The 18,765-nt window shown below is 42.8% G+C and overlaps 1 long non-coding RNA gene across 1 annotated transcript; it reads left to right on the top strand.

Moving 5' to 3' along the window:
• The first annotated feature begins 4,485 nt into the window (after positions 1-4,485).
• Positions 4,486-18,646, top strand: LOC103475679 (uncharacterized). The gene is made up of 4 exons (XR_001777321.1): positions 4,486-4,613; positions 4,710-4,747; positions 15,498-15,616; positions 18,391-18,646. It is a non-coding gene; the product is annotated as an uncharacterized LOC103475679 (long non-coding RNA).
• Positions 18,647-18,765: the final 119 nt, after the last annotated feature.

Raw genomic sequence — 18,765 nt, 5'->3', positions numbered from 1 at the left:
TGAGTCTTTTGAATCCCTCCCTCATTTGGAAGTGAGGCGCACTAGCCAAAGTGTTGCTCGTCAATAACAACCCAGTGATGGTTTTTGTTGTTTTGTTCATCGCTTTGAGTGCAATTTGCCGAGCTGGGTTGCCTGGGTCGATAGCCATGTTGATTTGCTTTCAGCCTCCGAGCAGCGCTCCTTTTCTAAAGAGCAAAATTGACATGTTCTCAGCGGCAGTGCCACCACCCTTGTGTTTTAGCTCAGTATGAGACTGAAGCCGGTCGATAGCCGAGACTTGCCTCACTTCCTGCTGCGATGCTTTACAATTACGGAGTCTGAATCGGTATCAGGGATTACTCACAGAGACCCGCTCTCGCTGTCGAAAACTTGGAGAAAGATAGCGCTCGAGCTCCAAAACACGAGCTCCGTTCAGCACGAGGATTTCATTTTAGACAGCAGGTATAATATTCATGCTTCAAAATTGCATTTCTTTTGTGTGTGACAACTGCAAATGGCCTAAAGCCTACTGCCAAAAGCGCTCCCCCTAGGAACCACAAAAGCCAAAGTTGCTTAAAATTGTTGTCTGGGATTATCCCAGTAGTTCAGAGCAAAATAGGCGTCATCATGTATTGACAGTAAAAGATGCAAATTGTCTTTTAGAAAAAGAAAAAAAATATACTAAATGTATCTTTGTGAAGTACTCCACTTCCTTTTTAGGCTGGATGCAGAGCACAAAGAGAAGTGAGCAGACAGCGAGAGGAAGTTGGAGCCATGGTTACCGTTTCCAACCTGCGGGAAAGAATGTTCAGTGGAAATGTTAAAGCAATATTTCAAGACATTAGATAGGAAGTTAAAGCTGGGATGCAAACAGACAGTGACCCTCAGCAAACCAACAAATTTGCACAAACATATTGAGGCATTTTTAACAAGCAAATTCAGATGCCACCTATGCGATGCAGTCAGCAAGTGAGACTCGAATGTCTTTAACCATTTTGCCAATAAACTCACAGAGATATGTTCTATTGATTGCAGGACTTCTGCAGTCGCGCAAATTTCCACAACTGCAGAATCCTGAAAAACAGGAGAGGCTGACTTTTATTTGGTTTTTGTTTCTTTCCTGTGTCTGATTTCAAATTCTGTTGGGACCTTCATAAATCCCTCTCAACAATCAACAGCATGTTGTCACTCTCACTTCAACAGTCAGGAGCACCAGACTGATTGAAACGGGACAAACTATCTGTAAAAATGCCGTAGTCCTGATTTTAAAGTTCAGTTTTTTGTAGTTGTTATTTGAATTTCCCCTTCGCGGTACAAACTGATAGAGCGCACATTGGTGTTTGTGTTTCTGTTGTGTTTGCGAAGAACAATTCAGTCGCAGGGGAAGCAGATCAAAGTAAAGACGAAGGGGTTTTGTTAATCATTCGCTTTTGGATGAGCTCCACTGGCAAGAAGCCAGAGTTGCTTATTTGATGATCTTCCGGGTCAAGAGGTCACAAAAATTGGAGCACAAAGAAGGGAAAACAGGCTGCAGGTAATCAGAGATGTGAAATTGTCAACTGCACCGGTTCGTCGGCAGACATTTTCACACTCTTCCTGAACAGGAAGTGCGTTTTTTCGCTCTCCGCGGCAGCGCAGTCACAAAAGGGGGACGTCTTCTTTCCATCTTCGACTGTTGCTGCTGCACACACCTAATTAGTCTAATTAGATTTTTCTCAACCGAAGCCGAAGTGTGACAAAGCACCCTCCTCGCCGCGCTCATTGATGGGTGAGAATGAGACTTTATATATTCTGCAGGCAGGTAGCACATCACACACTCTTTCCTCTTCTTGCACACATGCATCCCCTAATGGATCAAATTAGCACTTTGGCACATTGAGCCATGTTTTTCACTCATTCTTTCACCCCCACGCTTGTTCTGCCTCTGTATTTGTCTCATCTTCCTCCCGGTCTCCTCCCGACAGAGGCAGTTCGCTGGGTAATTAAAAATCTTACACTAAGACAAAAAAAGTTGTTTTAATTTAAGATCGTTACAGCGTGGCAGCCTCGTGGCTTTGAAAGGTTTAGGGGGAAGATCTTCCTTTTTGAAATCCGCCGCTTCGAAACCATGGCAACAACTGCCACATAACCTCATTTTCCGCCTAATCACAGAAGAGGGGACTGCCGAACATCGATTTAGACAATTATGGAGCGACGTTAGCAACAAAAGCAAGCTAGGTAGAAGCAACGTTTTGGAAAAGGTGAAGAGAGGAGGGGGGCGCCTAAGTGCTTACAGGGGAAAAGAAAGTAAATGTGGAAGAGAGGGGTGGGTTGAGGGGGGCTACATATTGAAACCCTTTAATGGCTCTAAAATGGCACCTTTTTCCTTTGCATTTCAGAGATGCCCCAGCGGTGTCATTCACTTCCATCTTACTTCCTCGTTTCTGCCCGCTCTACCCTGGCAGCCCGTCTCCTGCTGCGCTGTCAAGCAGGTGATTTCAAAAGTAGCTCCTGCCTGTTTACAGGAGACTCTGGTACATATGGGTTATGTTTACAGTTAATTAGCTTCAGCCTTTATTGTCTGGGGGTTTTCAAATTCAAATTGAAAAACAACTTTCATTGATCCCAGAAGGAAGTTAAATGTTGTAACTCGTTTAATTAAGTAGTTATTCCAGATGGTGATGATTGTGGGCAGGAAAGATCTCCTGTAGCAGTTTGTATCGCATTGAATGACTGAAGACACTTTCTATGACAGTCTCATAAAGAGGATGATCAGGTTTGTCTATAATTTTCTTGATTTTTATGTCATTTTAAAAATAATCTTTCTTCGCATCATCATCTCCACTGTCGTCCCCGAAACAGAACCAGCTGGTTATGCTAGCAGTTGCTAACAAGAAAAAAAGGGATAAAAATACTCAAATCTTACTCTTAATTTCTACTTACATATAGGCTACTTATTTTTTTTTTTAAAACTTATTTTACAACCCTTAATTTCCATTGGTTGGGGTTCTGATCAACATTTGGGCTAGATTTTAAGATAATGACAAACTTAATAAATTGTAGAGGGAAAAAAACACTACAATTGTAAATCATAAACAGTTCTCTCTACGTGCAACATCATTAATCATACAAGGATGTATTAGTGTAAAGAGTAATGATACTTTGCAAATATGTTCTTAAATGGCTTCCCCGTTGCTAACAAACAGCCTGGAGGTCCTTTAATTGGTTTCAGCCTATAGGTCAAAGATCAAAAAGTCAAGAAAGTCAAAAAAGGCTGTACTGTAATAACAAAGGCTGGTTATAGGGTGACGTTACCTTTCGAGCGGGCTCGACGGTTTGTTTTGACTGGTCTTCTAAGGGGATGTTGCCGCTTCATAAGTGGAAAAGCTGTGGGAGTCCCAAAAAGGTTGTGACAGAGAATAATGTTTTGTCTGGACGCGCACAAAACCCCGCTTTGGGTGCAGGTGTCTGCACATTCTGCCCTTCCCTGGATGTGCCAGCAGTGATGAGAGAACTAATGACAATCTATCGCCAAACGCCACCAATTAAGTTATGCAAATGCACTAATTGCGAATGCATAACACTCTGGCCTTGTCACTTAACCCCGTATAACCTGTTTAAAGGTTTCTAGCTTACAGTACGAGACGGATTGAGCTGCATTTTTCAATGGGAGGTTCGGACAGGGAAAAAAAAGAGAGAGATCAAAATTACCCTCCTGCCAATCAAACAAAAACTAATTATCATTCCAAATCAGCACAAAGAAGACACAAAGAGTCATCTCGCACAATGGATCTTCAGTCTAGACCAGAACAATTACTGCATAATTAGTTCATCAGACAACCCCCGGTTTTGATCCAGCTTTGATTTGCATGCGGAACTGGGTCGGAGGGTAACCCACACGCCGTTCCCATCACCTCGGCGAGGGAGGGGAGAGCGAGGGAGGCAGACTGAGAATGAGTTTAAACGTCGACTGGAGTTCAATCGAAGCCACCGCCGCGATTCAGATTTTCAGGAGACGGAGAATCAGAGAGTTGAGAAATGACTTCTTCTGACTAACACACTGTGGGATCAGAGAGATACGAGTTCTTTATAACCCGTCTGCCCCCAATTTAAATCTCCTCTTAGTTTGGGGTCCAGATTGTGATCTCTTCACAGGCGTGACTCTGCGACACAAGTTGCCATTCCCCCCGACCTGCCCGGGCACTGATTCAATAGCGAGGTGGCGAAAGCGGCCACGATCGATGTCAAGGGGAAGAAAGTGGCCTGGGCTTGTCGCAGTGGAAGCAGCATGCTGCTACTTTCTTTCTTTAATTTTTTTGTTTTACTTTTTTAAAATTGAGATTCGATCATTTTTCCAGAGAGAAAAGGCGCGCCGTCTCTGAGGGCTGTGAATAGGCTGTGATTGCTCTCAACACAAAGGGACGGGGGCACAGGTAATGACCGTGTGCCACCCGGCAGCCGCCACGCCGCGAGCTGGCTGCCTCGGCCGTTTTATTTGGGAGCGGAGTTGCCATGGATACCGCGCCGTTTTGATTGGTGCCACGCTTTTGACGAGGTCATTTACACGCGGCATTTCCCTGACTCTGGAGACGGGATCGTTCGGAGCACAAAGCGTGGAACTGAAACGGCCCTTTTTGTGCAGCAGGAGCCCAAATGTATGCACACCGACTTCACGTTCACGTTTGTTTTTGACATACGAGACGATGTTTGGTGATTTTTGTAAGTCGTGTCAACATGAGCTGTCTTTTCAGGTCGCATCACTTTCCTGAAACAGGCCGAAAATCAGCAGGTTGGTGCAAAATTACGCCTATTGGTTAAAAAAAAAAGCGACCATATTTTACCATGTCACAACCACAAAATTCTACATATTTTCTTTATAAAAACAGTTACAGGCCATAATTGTGAATCAGAAGATAATCAATGGTTTTCAAACTTTTAACACCTTTCACACAAATTCATTTTAATAAGTTGGCTTTAATATGCTTATTTTTTCAGTAAAAGTAAAATTCATCATATCCTGTCGATTTAAAAAAAAATATTTTAAGCATTTTCTTTATTTCATGAGTATGGCTTACAGCTCTTTAAAACCACAAATTCAGTTTCTCAGAGAATTATCTAAAAAAGAGGATGTTCTGCAAAAAGCCTGACATCTTAGTACTAGCACATCTAAAGAAACTTCCTGTGTCTCATATTCAGTAGCTTAATCATTAGCAACTCTGGAAGAACAAGTAACTGACTTCATCGTCAAGCTGTTGGAATTCATCCTCCAACTTCTTGAATCGGCCGAGATTATTGCTGGTGCACATTTTTGCTAACATTCTTTCTTTCCACTCAATTTTCCACAAGTAAGCTCAGGTACACCATTCTGAACAGTCTTCTGCTCTGTGATATGCAATATTTAAAATTTTTGAGAAACTGAAAAGCCATAATAACCTAAATCAACTGGGGGGAAAATGCTTCAAATATGTCCCTGTGTGTGGAAGACAAATCCTGCCATAAATATTTAAATTATTCCTGATATCGTCAAGATATTGACTGCTCATAACTACCCCAGAGAAACTCAATTCAAATAATCCAAAGCACAGCGTTTGCAGAAAACTTCACTTGAATGAAAGGTTTTTACTTTCTAAAACTAACCAACAAAGCCAAATTGCCAATAATTACACCTTTTTCTAATCTCTATCTTCTTTTTCTCACCTTCTCAAATCACAACTACATTTTCCCAAAGCAGTTATATAAATATGGATGAAGACGCAGCCGCTGCATGAAAATAACTTCTCGGCACCACTGCTGGCCTCACGGGTCAATCGCTGGGTTAAGTCCAAGCTTACCCTCTGCTTCTGGAAGACTACCCCAAGGTTGCAGATAAAAGGAAAAGCTATTTCTGCCCTGCTTCTCCTCTGAAATTAGTGTGCAATCCGTACAACGTGGCCCCTCAACCAAGCCTACAATTCGGTCGAGGGATAATTCCCTTAATTACTCGGAGACGCCTCTTTAATTCAATTCGCATCAAAAGGAGCTTTTCAGGAGGAGAGTAAGGGAATGATAGTAATTTTGACACTATTTGGTTCCCATTCGTTGATGTAAGGAGTTGTACTTTTTTTAAAAATTATTTCTATGAGCAATAAAATGATGTCAGTTATGTCTGTTGTGACAGTTTTGCTCTTCGAAGGAGTGAGAAGCGGGAAGCGGTAATAGCAGACTTCAGCTCCCTTAACAATAGAAATAGCTCATATTGATCCCATCATGCTGTCTAACTTCTCTCTCTCAGCTATTGTTCAAATCTGAGACTGGTGCAATTTATTGTTGTTGTTTTTTTTTCGTGTATTGGTTTCAAAAGAAATTTGAAAAAAGAAATTTATGAAGCTCCAGTTGAGACATTTGTGGAGAAGTTTTTTTTTTTGTGAAACGAGTAGAAATTGGATATTACTATGACGTAAAAGTGACTCTTAAGGTTTGCATCATTTTATAATGTTATTCACTCATCAAAAACATACATGGAGTGTTGCTTTGATTCTTGCATGTTTGAGAAATCCTTTAATCTCCATGGCAACCATTCAGATGTGCAAAACGCAGTTTCCAAGCTTCCAAGTTGTGGGCGCGTCACCCTCTCCCATTCAGCTCCTTCAGACTAGCCAGCAGCAATTAGCGAACACCTGGTGGACCTGCTGAGTTCATTATAGGAGCTACTTTTCAGTGCAACTCTGGTTAAAACGTCATTAAAGGGTTCACAGACGAGCAACGTTGTGATGACTTCCTGAAGGCGGAGTTTCAGGAGCTTTTAAAGAGACAGATGCCCAAATTCAAGGCGTTAAATATCAAAGTCAAATTTCTTTTAAGTCATATTTAATATAAGTAGCATTTTTATAACAACTGAAGTTAACAGAGTTACTTGATTGTGCTATGAAATACCAATATCTGTCATGAAAAAAACAATACTGCCCTTTTAAACCTTTTTACATTCTGTTGCAAACAGTTTCAGGTGAACACTAAGTAGTGTGTAGTTAAATGGAAGAAGAGTAAATGATTGACATGTGGCAGTGGTCAAATTTACATTCTTTGTCTTTTGAGACAGTAATCAGAGGTTTTGATTTCTGCATATCGCTATAACAAATCATCTATTTGAACAAAAGTCTTTTTTAAGCGTCCTCGTTAAAATATTTATTAATTTATACCCAAAACTATCAGAACTGACCAATGGGTTCTTATTTCTTTGTGGTTTTGCAAACAAACTCGACCTCTGAGAGGCAAAAAAAAAAGAGGTCCCCAAGCTCCCAGCAGCCATCGGTCTTCACAACATCTGGATATGCTTAACATGTTTTTACTTTCTGGTGTGAAAATGCTCTTCAGTTTCCCCTCCGACTTAGAAAAACATGTGCTGCGTTTCCACCAGGTTTACAAAACATTCGACCTCCGTTCACACATACGTACGGCTCTCCCGGCCTCGGGGAGCTTCGTACGCTCATGTCATTGTAATTCAGCCTGACATGTTTGGTATCTTTGGAAACTTTGAGGTCTTGGGGAGAATTCAAAATGAAGTTCAGTGTTTTTTTTTAACCATATGCTCTCCCTGTGGTGAATCTGTGTGGGCTGAGGAAGTTCAGGCGCATCCAGGCTGGCGGCGCTCGCTGGAAACAAAACGGCAAAAATAATCACGCTGGTGTTGTTCCTGGGAAGGTTTAGGCGGATGAGTAATGCGTTCGCCCAGGGCAACGCTGTTGTTCATATGGAGAAAGAATTGAGATTGTATCAGTGGTGAAGAATAGCCTCATGCTAAAAAAAAAAATGTAGATATTGAGCTGAGAAAAGGAAAGACTATTATTCAAAGAATTGTCCTTCAAAGAAACGAGATAAAACGGCATTTGAGGTCTTGACCCTGAAAATAACAGTACAGTATGGAAAATGATTTTCTTTAAAGGTATGAAAATGTATTGGTATTTTAATTTTAACAATCCTTTAGCTGTAGCTGGAACAATGACTCTTTCCAGTGAGTTTTCTCTGGGTGCTCCAATTTTCTTCACACAGATCAAAAAATAAGCATGTAAGGCTTTTAAGTGGTTGCTTCATCACTATGACGACCTGCCATTATTGATGGAAACACGAATACAGAAAATCCTACATCTGTTTGTGACCTTAAACTGAATCGCGCTTGAGCTGCGGAACGAGACAACGACCCAAAGATCACACCAGAAAGTCCATTTCTGAACAGTAAAAAAGAAGAAAAAAAAAAAGACACTTTCATGGGTGGCCTAGTCAAAGTCCAGTGTTAGATTCCACTAAACAGACAATTTACTAAGATGTTTATGAATATTGAACAAAGTTTGATTGATGATCTGAAAAAGAAATGGCTAAATAAAATGTTTGAAATCAACATTAGGCGACATTAGGCTCCCATTGCTGATTTTGCTGCTGCGTTGCAAATCCAACGTACCCGACGCCAAAACCCACAGCAGGTGAGGTCTCATCCATCAGCATCGCTTTGCTGACCACCTGCTCCACTGGAGCATGCTCTCTGCTTTCATGCATTTGATACAGCCAACCCTCCTCTCTCTTGTGCTTCCCTTCACTGGCCTGTCAAATTGCCCATTGGAGTAAAAGATGGTGGCGCCTGAGCCACTTTTTTTTTTTTTTTTAATGCAAAAAGAGCCTACAACTTGTCTGACCTCGCGTCTAAGTGACAGGTGTCCACTTGCTCTGGATATGTGTGAGCGTGCGGCCGGTTGCCGGTCGGACGACAGATCCTCCTAATCCTGTCCGTCCCAGAGGACAGGCCGGTGTGACTGGGTAATTGGCCACTGACTGAGCAGGAGCGCTCTGGAGGCGCTGCTTATTGAACCACTGTCACAGAGAGAGGAGGCAGAGGCTTAACAAGGCTGGAGAGGAGAGTAGAGGAGAGGAAAGACAAAGCGGAGGAAAGAGGAGGAATGCAAATAGAGAAGAAGAAAGAAAACGGAGCATTAAGTGGAGGGAAAGGAAAGAAAAGAAAAAAGCTGAAGAGAACTAACAGTGGTGGATTTTTGGAATAACCCCTAAAGCCACGGTTTTCTTCTCTCTCAGCTGAAATGTGACACTTTCATGATTACAGTGGACACTCTTTGGGGGGGTGAGGTGGCTTAATCTTAAAAGGATGAGTAGGTAAGGCGATGAGAGGAGGGAGGGAGTCGTGGTAATGGAAGTCTGGGTTAATGCTACCCTCCTCCAGCTGGCCAGCCGACAAATTGCCTTGTAAAAGCAGAAGTGATGGATAAATAAAGAATAAAATAAAAAATAAAAAAACTATCCTTCCAGCAAAATTGGCTGTCATTGGATTATCCCCCATAACGCAGGATTTGGGCGTGCGTGGAGAGACGTTGGGGTGTGTGTGTTTGTGGCCATCTTGTTGCGTCACGTCGACGGCGACGAGCGTGGAGAGATGGCTGGCCGTATCGGAAAGAGTACAGGGAGGGGAAAAAGAAAAGGATCGGATGAGCGATCATTGCTTTATCAGCTCCATTAAACACACCAGTGGCCTGTAAATCAGGCCACACGCGCACACACACACACACACACACGCACACACACACACACACACACAGACATCAAGAAGATTTAATAAAATATCCAACTCGCACATTGTGTAGATTCATCGCACGCACGTCTTCAGCAAATCTTCATTTCTGCTCATTTTGATGATGATGGCTTACAGGTGATGCAAACCCAGAATTTATAATCTCACAGATAATTGAAATATTGCATAGAGCCAATTAAAAATTGGATTTTTGATACATAAATGTTGTATTAGTCAATCCAGCCTGTAACCTAAGGACCAGAAATAAGGAAGACTGTAGATATTAGCATTTGCGGAAGTGCTACCGTAAGAAGGCTTCCATTGTGCGTATTAATTCAAATTCAAAAATACTTTACTAATCCCAAAGGAGAATTAAATGTTGTAATTCATTAATTCAGATTCTTCAAAGAGTTATTGAAGATGGCGACGGCTGTTGGTAGGAAAGGTGTCTTGTAGAGGTCTGAATTAGGGAGGTTTAGGTAAATTTGGTGTCTGAACTGTTAAAATAGGGAGTCATAAATGTTTTTAGAATATTTGCCTATTTTATTCCCTGGTAGCTATGGTCCTTAACCCTTATAGATACCAGGAGTATTGTGAAAGAAATCTAATGTTTTGCTCATATACTTTTTCTGTCTTAACGGTGAAGAAAGGCAATGGACTGAACACACAGCCTTGATGAACTCCAGAACTCAGGAATTAATCAGAGATCTTCCACCTGATATGGATTAACCGTGGTCTCTCAGTTAAAATGGCAGCAATCAGGCCAAGTAGAAATTTCTCTATTAGTGTCTGTATCGGTATTTCAGTTCGTCAGTCAGTTTGTGCTTGGTATTGGACATTACATCTCCTGCAGGGTGGAAGGGACAATTAGGCAAACTGGACATAGTGATGCAGGGAGGCAGGTTTTGCCCCAAGAAAACTGAGGTAACCCAGATTGATTTAAGTAAACCACAAAAGGGGCCGCAAAAGAAAAACTTTACATGCTCTGCTTGTGCGTGTGTGGCTTTTCCAGGGTTTACCGTTGAACTGGCGACCAATTCAACTCCGTCTTTTCAGCCTCCGGAGCATCCCAGGTTCGGTTTAAAGGATCATTGTGCTCTTTGCTGCCTTTTTCTGATCCTGCAAATTGAACCGTGAAGAACAGGAAGTCCACCCCCCCACCCGCTTCTTCAGAGAGATCAGAGTTTAAATTCTTGCAGAGACTCCGGTGGAAGACTCAGTGCCCCGCTTGATTACTTCATCAGTGCAGCAGTAAGACCAGCTGCCCTCCAGGTGATCCTGCTGCAGAAGCAAACCCTGAATAGACACTTTTTCCCCCCCTTTTTTTATTCTTTCTCTCTCCTTTTTTTTTCGTAATCTGATATCCTCTCGAGCTTAAGAGCGAGGCGGATCTCGAGAAATCATGGATGTGTCACGGTTAAGGAAATGATGCGACTGGGAGAAAAGGTCAGAGGGAATGTCGGAAGATAGGGAAGGGATCAAGAAAAAGACAAGTGTGGAGGGTTGTTGAGTGGGCAGAAGAGGAGCAGCTTGTCCGAGCCAAAAAAAAATCAATAAGAGCAACAAGAGCTTGAAAGTCAACAGCATGTGGGTGGTTAATGGCATAATTCAAGCTCATTAGCACAGCGTTTGACTTGACTGCTTGACCCTTATACCCGATCATCCCACTCTCACAGTTCCTAAAACTTTTGACAGATAAAAAACCAGCTGAGCTCAACCACCTGTTATCCCAGAGAGTTTTTACTTCTCAGCAAACCCAGCCTGACAAGCCCCTCGGTTGTTTGCATTACGGTGAATGAAACACAACCGGAAGCTCGCATATTTCCTGTTTTGCTCCAGGGAGGAGTTCAAAATTGCTCTTTCGTCGCTCCTTTTCCAATATTCTGCAGCAGAAACGCCGTCACACGCAGAAGAAACGTCCCCTCCTGTCAGATATCCGTGCTCCCTTACAGTCATTCAAAATTGAATTAAAATGACTGATAACACCCAATCAATGGGGAGTAATTTCTGCAAATAATGCAGCGCAGTTCGCAGACTGTGGCCACGTATTGATTCAGCGGCAGCCTGCAGTAAAGCCATTCATCTTCCATTAAAAACAATCTGTTCTAATTGCCCCTAAACTGTTTTTTTAGTGCTGTGGAAGGGTGGAATTATCCATAGCCACCGTGTGCAACAAATTACACGTCGTTAAAATAAGAATATATTATTGTGTGCAGTCATCGTGAGTTCCTGGAGGTTTTAAATAAAGTGCGGTAATGTATGCACTCATTTTGAATTCCCTGAGGTTTCTGGTGATTGCAGCAATCACGAAAAAAAAAAAAAAAAAAGAACGGCTCCTACAGTTGGGCAAGAAAGTGTCTTGGTTGAGAAAAAAAACTCCAGGTGCTACTTTTTTCCTTTACTTTCATCTCTACATTTAAGTTAATTTTGTATCTGCACAATGCTTGTTTTGTTTTGCAATGGTCAATACAAAGTCAGATTTAAGGAGGAATAGTTCAGATCTCTTTGGCACACTGTTTAGTCTTTATTCCTGATGATAGGGGGACTCTCAGGGCAACAGCTGTTCTATCCAACCAGCCTGAAGGTCATTTCGTGGATGAGAGTTAGAGCAGGCGTTTTTTTCAACTTAGGTCACCCAGAAGCCAAACTGCACACAAAGAAGAAATGGAAAACTCTAACGAAAACAAAAACCAAAAACCCCAAAATGAAATTCTGCTGAAAGTTTTAAGATAAAAATGGACAAAACCAACAGGTCGACATGATTTCTAATCAAGTTGTCTTGTTGGTTTTGTGTTTCTGCAGGCAAAAAAACAAACAAAAAAAAAATCACACCCACCCATATGCATTTTGGTAAATGTGTGTTTTTGGCTAAATACACAATAAACATTATCAAAATAATATTATTTATTTGAACCAAGAGAAAAAAATTACAACATAATATATCTGACTCTTCCCATCAGGACGGCATTCTAAGACCTAAAGGCTTAAGATGCCTAGCAATTATGAATCGTCAAGTTTTATTGAGTTCTCATCTACCACAAGAAGATAACTCACCATGAGAGAACTATTTGACTTGTATTGATCGAGTTGCTCCTCAAGAATTTTTTTTTTTATGAGAGCTTCAGGCTCATAAACAGTGAAGATATCAGTATTATATGTGGAATAAAAGCTAATTTTAGCTCAGTCTAATCTCATGATGAAGAACTTCTTCAAAAGTCTGGCTCAGAAAGTTTCAAATTTGACAGCTTCTTCCAGAACCTGTGACTTTCAGTAGTAGCTGTAGCTGTCCATTCCATACATTCATGCACAAAATTAAATCCTTTGTTGACCAGTTTTGACCGTCGCTTGAGTCTACAACCTCAACCTTCTCAATGCTGACCCCGTTAGCTGCTCTAACTATGTCTAAAATCAACGGTAAGATCTTTTTTTTTTTTTTACTTGTTGAGATCCAGTGAGTTATCGTGAACAACGTTAAACATTTCTCCTCTGGAATTTCTGGAAAATCTCTTTCCAGAACACTTAAGTGAAATTCCAGTCTTTTCCAAAGTACTTAGGAATCCTCCATTAATCAAATGATCAGACACATATACTTCCTTAATCTAACCGGATGTAATTAAGAGCTAATCCATCATTCTGAAACCCATCAGCAGGGACCACCAGTTGTGTCCCCCATGTTCTGCAGTAAACCCTGACTTACACAGTCGGCCCTTTCCCGCATTCTGCTCAGCTTTCCATAGTCAGACGTTGTACCGCGAGCACAGCCTAATGATCGAAGATAATTTGCTGCTCTGGGTTTCAGAAAAATATTCAATCCAGAGCTGAAGTTTCACCCATTCCCCCGATAAACGCTTCTCTAAAACACATCCATTCGGTTCGCTTTGAAGACAGATTTGCACCACTGAAGTCTACGATCAATCCGCACACCATACCTGAGAGATAATTGCACTGAAAGCTTCGCTGTGTCAATACGGACAGCTTATGTCTGCATCAGGAATAGTGTTTTTACTGCAGTAATGAGCCAGTCAGGTGATCCTTAAAGATTCAAATGGCCCGTGCAGATGGGGAAGGAGTCCCTCTGGTTGCACAGTCACAGTTGCAACCGCCGCTCCTGAATATCGATTGAGCCTTGTAACCCCATCGGTCTTTCATGCGAGTTGCACCAATGACTGGGTTTATGATTTCGTAAGGAAGTCACAGACGACTGCGTGGCCACCAGCAAAGCTCCCGGCCAGCGCAGAATTTAAATTTTTTTATTTTTTTTGACAGGGTTAACAGACAATCAGTGAAGAGTGGCTCCCCGTGGCCCGTCTCCTTCCTTACCCCCCATCTCGGCATCAATCAATACCTGTTAACAAAAGCTCTGCCGGCTTTCTCTCCACTCTCTCTCTGCACTCTTATTCATATTTCAGGATGTTATTAGAGAGCACAGTGAAATGTCAGGATCTTTACAAGGTAAATATCTCTGTGAATGTCACGGGGAGAGTCCAGGCGGTTTGGGGGGAGGGGGTTGGAGTGAAAGTACTTTCCTCCAGTGCCGAAGACGGGGAGCTGCCAGCGTTTGGGGCAGGAGTGATGTCTCTGCCAGCGGCTATTTCACCAAGTCGTTTGTTTCTGCCGTGTTCTCAGTGATCACATTGGCGTGGGAGTTTGCATTTTAATGTCTGGCTGCAGAAGGAACTGAGGGAAGATTTAGAGGAGGAAAAAAAAACCCAGGAATATGTAAGCAGCAGTGGTTCTCATTTCAGAGGGGAAAAGAAGGTTTAGGTAAGTGGACTGCAATGGACCAGATACTAATTACAGTTGAAGGTCCATTTAATGAGTTTTCTCTAGGAGTAAACCAGCTGCCTGTACCACAAAAGTTGCTGCACACTGACACCCAGCTGGCTAAAAGAAGGCAAGAACATTTTTCCTTGTTTATAACAATGTCAACTTTGGCTGTTTAGACATTTTTTGGGTCTCAAAAGAAACACACAAAGTCATTCTGAACAACTAAGAAGCTCCACCCTTCACTTTTATTTTGGTAAAAGCTACAGTCTTCGAATGGAACGTCTGTTCAGTGGCGGACTGCAGGCTAGCTTAAACAGTTTGTATGATCTTCTTCCATCACTGCGTGCATGCGTACAGTCAGACTGTAACCATGTCTGACTGCACGCATGACAGTCATTTTTTTAAATATGACACATTTAACAAGGGGTAAATCTACAAAAAGTTCCTATTTAGTCTAATGTATCTTCCCATAAGTTTTGGGGATCATCTGGATGAGATTTGTTCAGGCAAATTCTGTTTGGTTTGCAGTGGTGTTTGCCTTGCAGCTCGCCCACTGACTTGTTGTCCTGTCAAATCATTTAAACCAACCTTAAATAAGATAAGAGAGACCTTCAGGTGTTTCTTGTGACCTCCTGCATGAATCATCAATGCACTGGTGGAGTAATTTTGACAGGCAGACCCATCCTGAGAAAGAGTGGATAGCTTTGTTCCTTAGTAAATCAACATCTTTTATCAACAAAGATTTTACTGATTTTGTACAGGAAGCTATACAGCTGGAATTAGCAAATACCATCATAGCATAAACTGCAGCATTTTCACTCAAAGTTATTACGCAGCGAAAACTTCCACTTTCTTAGGCTGAGGAATGCAGACCCAGATTAAAACATATGAGGCTGTGTCTTCACAATCCGCACAGCGCCTCGCAGGAGTCTCTCCGGTCCCTATGGCAGGTAAATCAGCCGTGTCTGGGAAAGCTGTATGTCTGATCAAAGCGGTGAACAGAATGCATTCAAAGCAGGTACCCAGGCTGACTTTACAGCTCATTTCAAGTTGTATGAAGGATACAAAGGGGCTCCAATGTGGGGCCTCCTGATCAGGAGAGGGAGAATTGCCTTCTTTCTCTTCCCTTCTCCACGCACATCATCCGCAGTGACGACAGCCCAGACTCCAAGGGATCGCTTGCTATTTTTGAGTTGCTTGTTTTTTTGTTCTCTCTCTCTTCTAGGTAAACATCTGCACGATGCCTCCGAACAACCGGCCGAGTGCAAAGAAAAAAAGACGATGAGGAACAAAGTCTTTCCCCGGTCAGCTTCCAGGATTGTTGGACGCCTCCGCCTCAGTTAGGTAACAGCGAACAAGAGCAATCAAAGATTCATTTGACAAGAAGCAAGAAGGCACAAGAGTGCCGCTTTTCCAGAACATGCCTCTTCATGGCTGGTGACAGCCAGAGTGACAGCAGCTCCTGTATGACCTCATTCGATTGATGCCTCCTTGAGAAGACATCTCCTTTCTGTTTCTGACAGTCTCTTGTCTCCACTTCTTGCTTCCTGACCGTCCGGGGTAATTAGGAGATCCGTCTGACAAAGCAAGCCCCGACTCTCTATTTACCTCCCGGACGAGCTCTGTCAGGACCCGAGTGCTTACACTTTGTCAGACAAAAAGAAAAAAGAAAAGATGAATCTTTTTTACAGATAATTGCCCGCCTCGCATTGCTCACGTTTCAATTTGAGCAGCTCAGGCCGTGGAAAGAAGCAATTTGTCTCTGATAATTACGAGAATTGTGAAGGAACTTGTCAGACTGAAATCTCCCAATTATGGTGTCCATTTAACATCTTACCTCAGACTCCAAAATTGATCCTTTAGGCGTCGCCAAAGCCTTTATTTGCAAGGCTGATGTGGCGCGTAAGCCGTGAGCTGAACTTTAAGAGGCAGAACAACCCTCGGCTTACCTTCCATCCTGCGTGTGATGACTTTTGCTTGCAAGGAGGCTGCCACAGCCACTAACAGGTGCTGCTGAGTGAACTTCTGATGCCACAGTGCCACCTATTGATGAAAATTCTTTAAAATGATGCAAAGGCACACGTGCCTGGTCATTTTAGCCCAATATTGCCTTTCCCATCCTGCTTATGCGCAATGTAGTTTGATTTTAGGTTTGTTCCTGCACCAGAATAAGAGGATTCAGATGTAAAATGAGAAAAATGAGAATTTCCCATCTTCTATTCTGCAGTAAAACGGCCTGTTTGCTTGGAGAACCTGTCGATTTGTCTTTGGTAAAATAGTTTTAAGCGTTGCCCGGGTCCTGGTACAAAGGGAGAAAATAAAGCAGAGCAAATCTCTCATCCCTTGCAACTGCGTGCAACTAATCTTGTTGCTCGGGCGGAGACGAGGTCTAGACATGTCGCAGAAGCAACAATCATCCATCATGTCCGATTATGCCATTTAGATGTAATTGCAAACCCTAGAGGATCGCTCCATGCACTATAAAAATGCACATGCAAGCGCACCGCAAGCACCTGCGACGTTGGAGAGAGAGAGAGAGAGAGAGAGAGAGAGAGAGACGGAGAGGAAGGGTGGAATATCAGTTTTGTCTGGGCAGACAGAGAGCAGGCAGCACCTCCATGCACATTTCACGGACAATCAAATTAGAGCAGGCGTTCGATACATCACTGACAAATTGTTTATTAAACAAAAGGCTTGAATTGCAGCCGAGCCGAGAGAAATTCAGGAGAGTCCTGCGCCCTTGTAAGGAAGGCAGCCCGTTCTCCTGGAAACGCGCCTTTTATGTCCGTTTTCTTTAAGCAGGAGCGATTGTCTGAGACCTTTCGGAGACGTAAACACCGGAATGCAACCGTGTGAATTAGATCAGGAGTGTTTTGAGTTCCTGAGGGCCCACCCACGGCCCCAAGAGTCTGTGGTCAAAAGCATCCAGCATAATGTTAAGATAATGTACTTGTACCATTTGTTTCCTGTCATTTTTAAGAGTCAGGAAAGCATAATACTTACATATTTTCCAGTAAATGGAGGTCTGAACCCAGTGATTTAGAATGAGACAGATGTACTTATTGTCACAACTCGAGTAAAGCTTTGGTAAAGATGTGTGGAACCAGTATTTGGAACGCTAAGCGAACCGGAGAGGGCTCCAAAAGCAGAAAGCGGACTATGGCGCAGGGCATTATGGGTAAATACAACCACAGCAAACGTTCGAATGGAGCGCTAGCAGGAGAAATGACTCACGGTGTTTCACCGAAGACAAAAGGGAAGTCCTAAAATCGCTACAATCTGACGCCACGCCATTTCCGTTTACATTTTGTGAAGAAGGAAGTTGCGCTCGTCTCTTCTTCAGAGGTTCTGCACAGGTGAGAGAGTAAACAGGTTTCATTCGACTTGCGAACATTTTTTTTACACAGCGCTTTTCTGAACTGACTGATCAAACTCGTCCTGAAGTTCTTACGCTGTTTTCTAAATTGGGAGAAAACGCTCGGTTTCAAATACTTTTTGAGATTTTAAACTTTAGAAGGGTGTTGCACATTTCATGTTCATCTAGTTTCAAAGTTAAAATAAATGCTAAAACAATCCGACATCAACGGAGGACGTTTGAAAGAGTCGTATTAAATATTCCAGATGCTAAGCTAACAAAACGGTGACTGATTCACTGGTTGGGATAAAACAAGTGACAGCCCGCCGGCGGCGCGGGCGGGGTTTGAGGAGCTCCACTGGATGTTTTGACGTGTTTTGACACCCGGCATTCCCCACGTCGCCGCGTCTGCTCCTCTGCTCGTTCGGTAGAGTCACACAGATGTTGAGCGTTAGCAGCTTTATTTTAAGGAACCAACAAAAACAATAAATCGTCCAACCGGCTCTTGAACCTGTCTGTTACCGGCTGCGGTAAATCACAGCGCCGGTGGTCCATGAAATGTTTACTGTACGCTGACAAGCGCAGTCAGGCGAGTGAGGAGGAATGCTAAACAAAAGTGAGGAAACACCGTCCGCCATCAGAGGATGAATGTGTCAAGCTTAGCAAATATAATTGTCCACTGTGGGAGATTGTGTGTGTGTGTGTTTTTTTTTTATTTTTTACTTTGTTGGAGTGGAACTTCACCTAAACCTATCTTTGACAGGAAGCGGCGAAATATCATCAGATTAGGTCTGCTGAAGCTGCGAGGAGAAATGAAAAGTGTCTCTCCACCTCTGGGGAACTTTGGACTCCATGATGTTGGGGTGCGGTCGGGGCTAAAAGGTCAACTCCTCGTTTCTCCCGCCGACGCATTGTTCTTCCGCGAGAGGTGACGGCGTCTGTCAATCAGGACCTTTGCGGAGGGACAAAGGCCATTCAGAGGCCGCCATGAGAAATGTCAAGGATGCTGAGATAAAAAATAAATAAATCAAAAGTGATGTTCGGCCTTAGGTGGAGTTTGGGCAGCTTCATGCAGACATTTTCCAGCTTATGTGTGGTCGGTAGGTGACGCAGCGTGATGCATGTCTTTAATAACTGT

The sequence above is a fragment of the Poecilia reticulata genome, linkage group LG2 (assembly GCF_000633615.1).
Source record: "Poecilia reticulata strain Guanapo linkage group LG2, Guppy_female_1.0+MT, whole genome shotgun sequence".
NCBI lineage: Eukaryota > Metazoa > Chordata > Actinopteri > Cyprinodontiformes > Poeciliidae > Poecilia > Poecilia reticulata.
The sequence above is the reverse complement of the archived record's forward strand: the minus strand, read 5'-3'. Positions and strand labels throughout refer to the sequence as shown.